Below are 11040 nucleotides of genomic sequence, written 5' to 3'. Positions count from 1 at the left end.
ACAGTGCAGCCTAGGCGGAGTAGTCGAACGCAGATTCACTGAGCGCTCAACACAGACAGCATCGTCAGAAGGAAAGTTGATAAAATAAATTACAAATGTTGTATTGTTCGATACATATGCGTACCGAACCGAAAGCACTGTATCGAACGGTTCAATATTGATACGAATATCGTTGCACCCCTAATATATATATATATATCTGTCCCATCTGTAACAACTGAAAATAAAATAAAATAAATAAATAATAATAACAAAGGTAAATCAATTGGACCAATACGGCAAGGTTGTGATGATCCACTTGGTAAAGTAAATCCGTTGGGCATCTTCTTTGGCCTTCGGACAGTAATTCTGACAGCTAAAGAACCAAACGGGACAGGCCAAAGGAAAGAAAGAAAAAAAAAAGCAGCAAATGAATTTTTCATGCTAAGTAATAATCTTATAAATTTGTGACACGCCATTTCATCTCTGCTTTAAGGTGCACATTTGAGAGTTATACAGGAGAGTCAAATACTTCTAATTTGAATAATTGTTTTTAACAGGAGCTACAGTCTCCAGAGACGTATGTAGTGAAGCAGTAAAATTATTAACAAGATAATCGACCTCTGTTGGGGTAGCATTCAGATAGCTTCTCTGCTCTATGTTAGTACAGGGCATTGAAGATGATAACAGTGGATGGATTACATTCATAAACTTAGTTACAGCACTTTCAGAAAGACATCTATTGTGATAAAGTCTACTCTCCACTGCTGTGTAATCAATTATTGTAAATGTAAATGTTATCAGGAAATGATCAGACAGGAGAGGGTTTTCAGGAAACACTGTTAAATGTTCAGTTTCTATGCCATATGTTAAAACAAGATCTAGAGTGTGATTAAAGTGGTGGGTGGGTTCTTTTACATTTTGAGAGACGCCAATTAAGTCTAATAAAAGATTAAATGCCATGTTGAAGCTGCCATTTTTAGCATCTACATGGATGTTAAAATCACCCACAATAATTATTTTATCTGAGCTCAGAACTAAATTAGATATAAAGTCTGAGAAATCAGACAGAAACTCTGTGTAAGGCCCAGGTGGACGATAGATGATAACAAATAAGACTGGTTTTTGAATTTTTCAGTGGCGGAAAACGTGGACAGGGCTAAGCATCAGACTTTCAAACTAATTAAAAGTCTGTCTTGGTCTTTGGTTGATTAATAAGCTTGTGTGGAAAATTGCCACCCCCTCAGCCTGTGCTTCAAGGATTCTGATTGTTAGTATGACTTGGTGGTGTTGATTCAGTTAAGCTAACATAATCATCCTGCTGTAATTGCAGTGCATTTATTTGCAGTGTATTCAAAATAGCTAGATTTTTCATTTCACAGTACAATACACATTTTCTCACATGCCCTCTTAATGTCCATTTATACAGTGGCTACAAAGTGTACACGCTCAGGGCGACCGTGGCTCAGGGGGTTGGGAAGCGCATCTGTAACCGGAAGGTCGCCGGTTTGATCCCTGGGCTCTCTGTCCTGGTCGTTGTGTCCATGGGCAAGACACTTCACCTACCGCCTACTGGTGTTGGCCAGAGGGGCAGCCTCGCTTCTGTCAGTCTGCCCCTACAACTGTAGCTTGCCTCCACCAGTGTGTGAATGTGAGAGTGCATGAATAGTGGAATTGTAGAGCATTTTGGGTTCCTTGAAAAGCGCTATATAAATACAATCCATTATAATTATTACTCCTATTTATTTAGGGATGGGTATCGTTTAGGTTTTATCCGATACCGGTGCCAAACCAGTACTTTTGAAACGGTGTCGGCGCTTAAACAGTGCTCGAACCGGTGCTTAAAGAATGGAGAACACAAAATTGGTCCAAAAACCTCTCATGTTCAGCTGTTTTTTTTGTAAAAAGATAACAATGTTAGCCTTTTTTGCAGCTATAGGGCATATATGGTATCACTCTTGGCTGGAAGCAGTGCTTAAACAATGGAAAAAACACAAACTTTGTCCAAAAACCTCTCATGTTTAACTGTTTTCCACTTTTTCTTTGGTCATTTTAGCCTTTTTGGCCAGGGTGAAGGGAGTATCTGCCATCAAACAAGAAGACAGCCGCATGTAACTACGACGGTGTTTGCTAGTTCACCTTACATGCATTAATTTAATAACGTGGTTAGCCTATTCAATGTAAATTACACACGAACAACATTAAGCTACTCACGCAGAGAAGAACGGCTGCTGCTGCATCATCATCCGTCATCATTTCTGCTACACTGGCAGGGCTAGGGGCCAGGACTCTCCTCTTCGGGTTTTGGGAGATGTTGCTAACTCTGTGTTCGATAACAGGCACCACACCCGCAGTAGATCAGTGTGAGGTCTTGCAGCAAGCTATCAAATACAGTTCATTTCTCAGCTTTTAAAAAAAACGCTATGCGTCGCCAGTGGCGGTCCTAGCCTGTTTGCCGCCCTGGGAGAACACTCCATCCATCTTCGATTGGTTTTAATTTTGCACTCCAGTATGAACACAAATCCCCCAACTTGAGGATCAGCACAACATAACCTAATAGACCTACACCTTAGTTCACAGATTCACTTTGTCTAAAGCAGGGGTCGGCAACCTGCGGCTCCTAGTGCGACTCAGCGTAGTTTGGGAAAATAAATTAGAATATTTAGCTGAAGTGTATTTTATTTATGTTAGTTCTTTTTTAACTTGTAGTTCTAGAAATATAAAAATAAAATTATATTCTATTATTTTTTCATCGCTCAAAATAAGAGTCACATTGCGGAAGCCGGTATACCCGCCGAAACGCCGTGCATTTATCGAGACTTTCAACCCCAGGTAGGCCAATTATGGATCTTTGGATCCACATTATGTCAGCAGCTATTCTCCACTGTGAACTATGTTAAAAACAAACACCGCTCACGCCTCACAGATGACAGCTTACAGTCCTGCCTAAAGATGAAGTGACTTCTTACAGATTTGCAGACGCTGTGCGCAGACTGCGGGTGTCGCTCAGCTCCCCTACAGCGGCGCTGCAGACCACGCCCCACCACACACATTAACCAGGTAAAATACATATTTAGGCAGAATTTTACAAATATCTATTTTTCATTTTTTAGCAGCAATAATTCTTTTTTTCCAATTATTTTTTAAAAGTCAGGTCAAGGCTCCAAAAGCCCAAAGGCGATATAACAGTTTTTGTTTGCTACATGGATCATTTTAGTTCAGCTGGGTGTCTTTCCTTTTGTTATATTTTTTTAAGAGTTCAAAATGTGTTAATTACATAAATAAAATGTCATTTTCTCTGTAGCACTTCATGGATTTCATAAGAAACACACCTTGTTTGTTCACACAAAGCATAAAGGTAAAAAACAATATATACAGTGTTATCTTCATTTTAGATGTGAAAAAGTATTTGCGGCTCCCAGTGTTTTCTTTTGCGTGGAAACCGGGTCCAAATGGCTCTTTGGGTGTTATAGGTTGCTGACCCCTGGTCTAAGGCGTATTTCTGGGATTTCACACAACCCAGGATTCAAATCATGAATACATAATGGGCTTGGATTTACATCATTATGAATGAAATGCGCTCTATTTGGAAGCAGCCGCCCCCCCTCCCCTTTCGACGGCTTGTGTGTGAGACTTTAAATCATCAAACTGTAAATTTTAAATTGTTATTGATCCCTTTACCCCGAGTCCTAAAGTGTATATTTATTTTCTTTCTCTTCTTATATTTATTGTTTGTTTACTTGCACTGCTGTAACTGGAACCTCGTCGTCTTGTCTCTCTATATACTGGACTGTATGTAGCGGAGATGACAATAAAGTTTACTTTGACTTCAGCAGTGAGCAGGCGCACCGAGGGCTCTCGAGAATTTCGAAAAAACATCGGTGCAAATTATAAGTCTGTATCATAATGTCCGCTGTTTTAGTGTTTGTTGTTTTGTTTTTATTTTGTTTTATTTTGTGATTTGGTATTAGATGCCGCTCCAGCCAGCCAGAGAATCCCCCGCCGCCCCGCCCTCTCCTCCCTGTGCTGCAAGCAGCAGGTGCACCTCGCAAACGGAGGGCGCCCTTACTCCCAGCAAATGGGCGATAGAAAACCGATCAGTGCCTATGCCATTCCCAATATGCGCTGGCTGATGTCGGGGCAGCATGAGTACGAGCAATTTTTTTTTTTTTTTTGCCGATGCCCGTGATGCCGCCCCCCACCACGATGCCACCCCGGGAAACCGCCCGTGTCGCCTGTATCAAAAACTGCTATGGTGCGTCGCAAGGTGTTTCATCAGATTCGAGGTGTTACCTCCTTAAATCACCTTAAAGCACCTGTTGCAGGCTGCTGAGTTTGCATCCTTTGCTGTGAAGCCAGACTTTTGACCACTTTGCGTTGGGCATTTTTAATCTGTAGCTCTGCTCTAAAAGAACGTAGGTACCTGGGCCCGCCTACTATCCTCGGAAAGGTAAAATGATTGGCTAGAATCCAAAGTGTTTGACATCTCAGGAAAGAAAAGCACCGAAATGTGCGCTGCTTTTCGTTCTGGTTACTACCGTTTATGTCAGAACCTACCCATCCCTATATTTAATTGCCATTTTTATAGTAAAAATTAAGAATGCAAAAAAAAATCCATTGAAAAACATAAAAACATGTACAGTATAAGTAACACCCTTAAACGAATACATTGTTAAAGCACATTTTTAGTTAATCATAAAATTTAGTTTTTTGGGTATACAAACCCCATCATTTAGAGACTGATTTTTCTGACATTTACTCTCTTAACTTCTAAAATAAAAGCCATGGTTTTGCATATAGGTTTCAAAGCATCAAAGAGATATCAATATTACATTAAGATCTCTTAATATTGAATCAATATTAAATTAATAAATAAAGAACAATTTGTTTGGTGCAAAATGAACACTACACCTCACCAAAAGAACGTACCTACAACGCCCAGACTGAAGCACGGCAGTGGCAGAATAACGTTTGGAGGTTGCTTTTCGTCAGCCTCAACTTTTAAGGTGGAGGAAATTTAAGTTTCCAAATAAAAGTCACTTTTGATCCAAAACCAGGCATCTACTAGAGAGATGAAAATGAAGAGCAATTTCACCTTTCAATGTAGCAATGATCCAAACCTTCACCAGAAGAACTTGAAGGTTTTGAAATGGCACGGCCATTGATTGGTTCAGACCTAAATCCAACAGAAAATCTGTGGGGTAACCTGAAGAGGCTGTCCACAAGAGATGCTACACTCTGCATTAGTGATGTGCAATACCCCTGATTTCTTTTCCGATCCGATACCAAGAAAAATTCAGGGTGGTATCGGCGATACTGATCTGATACCGATATTTTGTACAAAAAACTTAATGTTTCATTGTATTTCATATATATTTGTATTGTGTAATTTTAATAATAATATAATAATATCGCTTCATAATGATTAGAGGACATCAGACTACTTGTTCTTATTGCTTAATAATGCAGAATTATCATATAGAAATAAAAAAACTTGAAGTTGTCCGCTATTTGAAAACGCTGCCTGCCTGCCTGCAGCACTAAAGTACTCCGTGAGAGACGTCTGTCTCGCCCTAGAAGCACCCTCTCCTATCCCTCTCCTCCTCTTCAGTAGTGATGTGCGATACCACTGATTTCCTTTCCGATCCAATGCCAAGTAATATTCAGGGTGGTATCGACGATACTGATCCGATACCGATATTTTGTACAAAAACTTATTTTATTTATTGTATCTCAAATTATAGCGTCATAATGATTACAGGACATCAGATTACTTGTTCTTATCACTTAATAATGCAGAGTTCATCATATAGAAATAAAAAAAACAGAAGTTGTGCGCTATTTGAACACCTTGCCTGCCTGCAGCACTAAAGGACTCCGTGAGAGACGTCTGTCTCGCCCTAGCAGCACCTGTCCCTCTCCTCCTTTTCAGTTCGTCTCAACATACATATTCTGAGCCCGTTCTCACTCACGAGGCGTAACATCCCGACGTTTTGTCACGTCCCGCGGCGTACCTGAGGAACGCGAAAGGTGACCTTCCGCGTTCTTATGGTACGCGCCGGGTTCCAGCCCTGTATTCCATAACCTTATTTCTAACCTTAACCAGCACTTTAATGACATGAAATAGTGTTTTCCCAAGCGATTTTAAGGGAAAGAGCAAAGATGTGTGGATTGAGTCCAAACGGTTCTCACGTGTCCTCAGTTTTCCGATGTCGTCATGTAGGAACGCATTGGGTGCCTGAAAAAGTAATATGTTGGTGATTTGTCACCTAGCGTAAAATCTTACGCTTTGGGAGTGAGAACTGTTAGGATGCCTGGGTCGTTGACCCAGGGTTTTTGAATTTATTCAGAATCAGAATCAGAATACTTTATTCATCCCGAGGGAAATTAGGGTTACAGCAGGCAGCACGCTAATGGCGCATGCGCACTTACAAAGGAACCTTCTGACCAACTTTACACAAACATCACATTGGGCAGACATGTCAGAAAGGTAGGCTGATAGGAAAAAACAACGAAAATACACTACATGAGGTAAGAGGAGAAAAAAAACTCCACTCAGACTGAGCTCCTAGTGGGAGAACAGTTTGATAACAGAAAAAACACCTCAGCACAAAAGCACATGACTATCAATACACCATAGAAACACAAGACAAGCAACAGGGGCGGGTAAAGGGTAAGAGAGAGCCGGTGTAGACAGCGCATCCGGTCCTGCAGCATCTGTGCTGGTCCAGTTGACTGCTATTTTCCCCGTTAGGGCACAAGCATCGAAGGCGTTGGAAAGGGAGGGGGGATGAGTGAGTGCTTATCAGTGTAAGTGTGTGTGTGTGTGCGTGTCCATAGTTTAGCTGAGACAGTGTCCTTCAGCCTATCAGGCTAAGTAAACAGTCCTCCAGCCAATCCAGGTGTCCTTGCATGGGATGGGAAGAATAGCCGTAACACAGTCATTATCAGGGAGTGATTGTTCGGCTCCAGCCTTGGGCCTGCAGCTGGCGCCGTGATGGGGATCCGCAATGTTTATGTTGGTTTTGTTAATTTCCATGCGAGCAGCCCAGGAGAATTTTTCAGGCTGCTCTTTAACACACTGGCCTCTCGATCTCCCGTTGGAGAGTCGCGAGCCTCCCCATGATGGTATCAAACTTCTGTTCCATGGTGTTATCGTTCTTTTGATTCTGAGACCTCACAACTGCAGTAATCCGTTCCGCGATGTTTTCCAACTGTCGCTCAAGGGTCTCATTTTGAGCAGGCCTCTCTCTGATGTTTCCCCTCATACGCTCAATGGTGTTGTTTTGAGCCTTCACAGCAGCTGCAAGCGTCTCCAAGGTGTTGACCATATTACAATTATTATTATTATATTACAATTATTATATTATTATTATATTATTTATCATTTCTAGTCTTTGGTTTCTTTGAGTTCTGTCTTATGGTTTATGTTTCTGTCTTCTCTAGTTGCTCTGTCTCCCCTGTCAGCTGTATCCCCTTGTCAAGTTCGCGTCTCTGTGTATCCTTAGTTGCTATATCCCCGTGTCCAGTCAGTGTCTGTCTGCCCTGGTCCCGTCTCTGTTCCCTCTGTTGCAGTGCCTGCATGTGAGTCTGTGTCTTTAGTTCAGTCTGTGTTATGTTTCCTGTTTTACTTTGAAAGTCCGTGTCTCATGTATATGCGTCTGGTTTTGCTTCCTTTGTCTCGTTAGGCCTGATTTGCCCCAGCTGTGTTTCCCTCCTGTTACCCATTCCCTGATTGCTCCCCTGTGTATTTAAGCCCTGTGTTTCTCTGTCTGTGTTGTGGTCTACCCTCATTTAGGCTGTGTGGGCTGCTTGCTCATGTAAGTTTAGTTGGATTTTTGTTACGTTTTGCCAGCAATAAAAGCTGAGTTTTAAAATACACTTTTGCCTCCGAGCGTCTGCACTTTGGGTCCTCCTTATCACCACTCTTGCCTGCACACAGCCCTAACCTGACAAGAACGTGTTGATATTCTATGATATGATTTACACTGAGGTGTTTGACAAGATTAGTGATGTTGCCACAACCATACATGCCAACCCTCCCGATTTTTCCGGGAGAATCACGAATTTCTGTGCCCCTCCCGAAAAACTCCCGGAGCCACCATTCTCCCGATTTTCCACCCGGACAACAAAATTGAAAAACCATATCGCAGAATTCATAGCGCGGCCCAGCCAATTCCAGTTTCCAACAATGGCGGCAGCTACTTAGTTTTAATATTGCTCTTATTTCTCTTTCTGGGTCGCAAAATCTTTTAACATATTTTCAGGTGAGAATGTAGCTGTGTAAACTTCAAATATCTGAGCTGACCGACACATCGTTTTCAAACCCCCGCGGTCTTTCACTACTCTGGTTGAACATGATATATAACTCACTTTGATAACTTAAAAATGTTGTTTGGCTTTTTCAGTGTTTTATTTGTTCGTGAGTAAATCGGTTTGGCTGAGATTAAAGTTATTAGATTAGATTAAATTAAATTTAACTTTATTAATCCCTCAGGACGGTTCCTCTGGGGTTTTCACACAGCTGAATAAACGTCAAACAGAAAACTGATTAAACAGAAGTGTGAGACGGTCGAGAGTTTACGTCAGCGCCCGGTTATATTTTAGATAGCAAGGAGCAGACGGCAGAGTTTCACTCCACTGAGGGAGCTCATGACGTACTACCCGGGTTTCTTTAGACCACGAAGGCCGGGTCCTCAGGTGGAAGCAGCCTCTGAATTTGAACACCCCCGCGGTTTCCGGGCCGGCCAATAATAACGGTGACATTTAATGTATTTTATCAGATAAATAAACACTGTAAAATGTATTTATCACCCCCCCAACAGCCCTTTTGAATGTCTCCCTAATTCTGAGGTCTCAAGGTTGGCAAGTATGGCCACAACACCTCACTTTTTTGCCACATGTATCGCAAACCACGTCTCAGCTGTTTGTGGAGGTAAAATACATCCACACAATTACGCTCAGCCATTGTTGTGAGTGCGCACGCCAAGGGGCTGCGACACATTTATACAGCCGTATTTCGCACAGGACTATAAAATCATATATAGTTTATAGTTGAAAATAGTGGGAATACAGCACTCGCTGTATTTTTTGCCAGATGTTCATCCCCTCAAACTAGATGGGACCTCAAACTATTGTTATCTCCACCTGATATTAGAGAATCGCAGGATGAGGCCTTCACCTGGCCAGGCTTCAGCACATCTGGACAGGTTCACTAAATTTCCTCAGGTGCTGTGCAGAGAGGGTTTGTCCGACCGGTGTTACTGGGAGGTAGAGGGACATGCTTGCACTCTGTCTGCAGCAGTGGCAAAAATGTTTGGCAAAAGTGACCTATACTACAAATATTTAGCACAATGCTCCATGAGAAATCAAGGGACATATGCTAGATGAGAAAACCAATTAAAAAAACAAACAAAACAAAAATCCTTCTTAAGCTGTTTGTTAGACACACACACTGATTTTGTCTGTTTTCGCACAGACAAATTCAGTGTGTCTGTGCGAACGTAAAATGAAAGCATGCAGGTTATTTATTTTCCATAGGGAAAAAAAAATGTTTGTGCTGGCAAAAAGATCCAAAGGATTGTCATCACTGAAAAGAAAAAAAAAAAAAACTTGCAAGTTATTACAGGCCCTAAATCCTTGCAGTTACTCGGATTTGGAAACTTTGCCACTGTGGCTTACTTTATAAAGCCGGACTGTCAGCTTTACTTTGTGGGGAACATAAAGCCCAACTGAAAGTATTTTAACATGTAAAAAAACTTTTTTTTTTCATTTTCTTTTCTCTTAGCCCAAACAGTTAAAACATTGTAAAAACCTGCAATTCATTTATATCATTGTTGATCCATCCATCCATTTGCTTCCGCTTATGCTTTCCGGGTCGCGGGGGGTGCTGGAGCTTATCCCAGCTGTCATAGGGCAAGAGGCAGGGTACACCCTGGACAGGTCACCAGTCTGTCACAGGGCTAACACATAGAGACACAGACAACCATTAGCATTCACATTCACTCACAGATTCACACCTATTGGCAATTTAGATTAATCAATTAACCTATCCCCACTAACTGCATGTCTTTGGACTGTGGGAAGAACCCACGCAAACACGAGGAGAACATGCAAACTCCACACAGAAAGACCCCGGCCTCATGGTGGAATTGAACTCAGGACCTTTTTGCTGTGCGGCAACAGTGCTAACCACCATTGTTAGCATTGTTGATAATAATGGTAATAATAATAAATCAGTCTGGATGTCTTAAAAAGAAAAGTGGAATTTCAAAAAAACCCAAATGACTTTATTCTTTAGATCAATGAATTATGGAGTTAATATTTACACTTTTTTTTTTCAAATAACTGCATTTAACAAAATAAAATAAATGAAAAGATACACTGCATATAGGGAATACATCATTAAATTTTATGCAGAAGCTGCTGCCACCACATGTTGGGCCTGCATGTGCATCTGTGAATGCTCAACTTCCCCCTTAATCGTCAACAATGTGAAAGTTTTTCTACTTCTGTTTTTAATTATAATTTCTTAATCACTTTTAAGCACAGATTCACTATCTCTAATCCCAGTCGTTGTTAACATTATGCATTTGCCCTTTAAAACAATGGCAACATGCCCAGTTTTCACCAGGCACATCTGGGTTTCTGTTGACTGCAGAAACACTGCTCGAGTGAGTTCCACAGAAAAGTGTCAGTGATTTCTCTACCAGAGGAAGTAAGACAGTTATCTTTGTGTTTTAATGTTTCATTTCTAAAGGATGTTGTAATCAGTGCTTGAGGCGTAGCACAGTACTCTGTGCCCTATAAATAAGCTTCTTTGGGCCTTTCTTCCTTCCTTGATCTATATCTCTCACGCATCTTTTGATTTTTTTTTTCTTTTGATTTTGAAGCAGCAAACCAGGAACCTTGTAGTGCTAACAATAAATGAACTGTTTATATAAAATGATGATGATATTTGAAAAAAATCGATGATCCATCCTCACATTTTAACTCTAATTTCTCAACACGCTGCACAATTATTCCACACTTACTTGAAGATTTGCTTAGAGTATCAACCTT

General features: G+C 41.1%; 1 pseudogene; it reads right to left on the bottom strand.

Annotated features, from left to right (window-relative positions):
- Positions 1-513: 513 nt before the first annotated feature.
- On the bottom strand, positions 514-10839 carry LOC146636128 (uncharacterized; annotated as a pseudogene).
- Positions 10840-11040: the final 201 nt, after the last annotated feature.

The sequence above is a fragment of the Diplotaxodon limnothrissa genome, linkage group LG3 (genome assembly GCF_057381915.1).
Source record: "Diplotaxodon limnothrissa isolate DT_005_m linkage group LG3, D_limnothrissa_male_GT1.1, whole genome shotgun sequence".
Taxonomy (NCBI): Eukaryota; Metazoa; Chordata; class Actinopteri; order Cichliformes; family Cichlidae; genus Diplotaxodon; species Diplotaxodon limnothrissa.
This window is presented reverse-complemented; position numbering and strand designations above follow the sequence as displayed.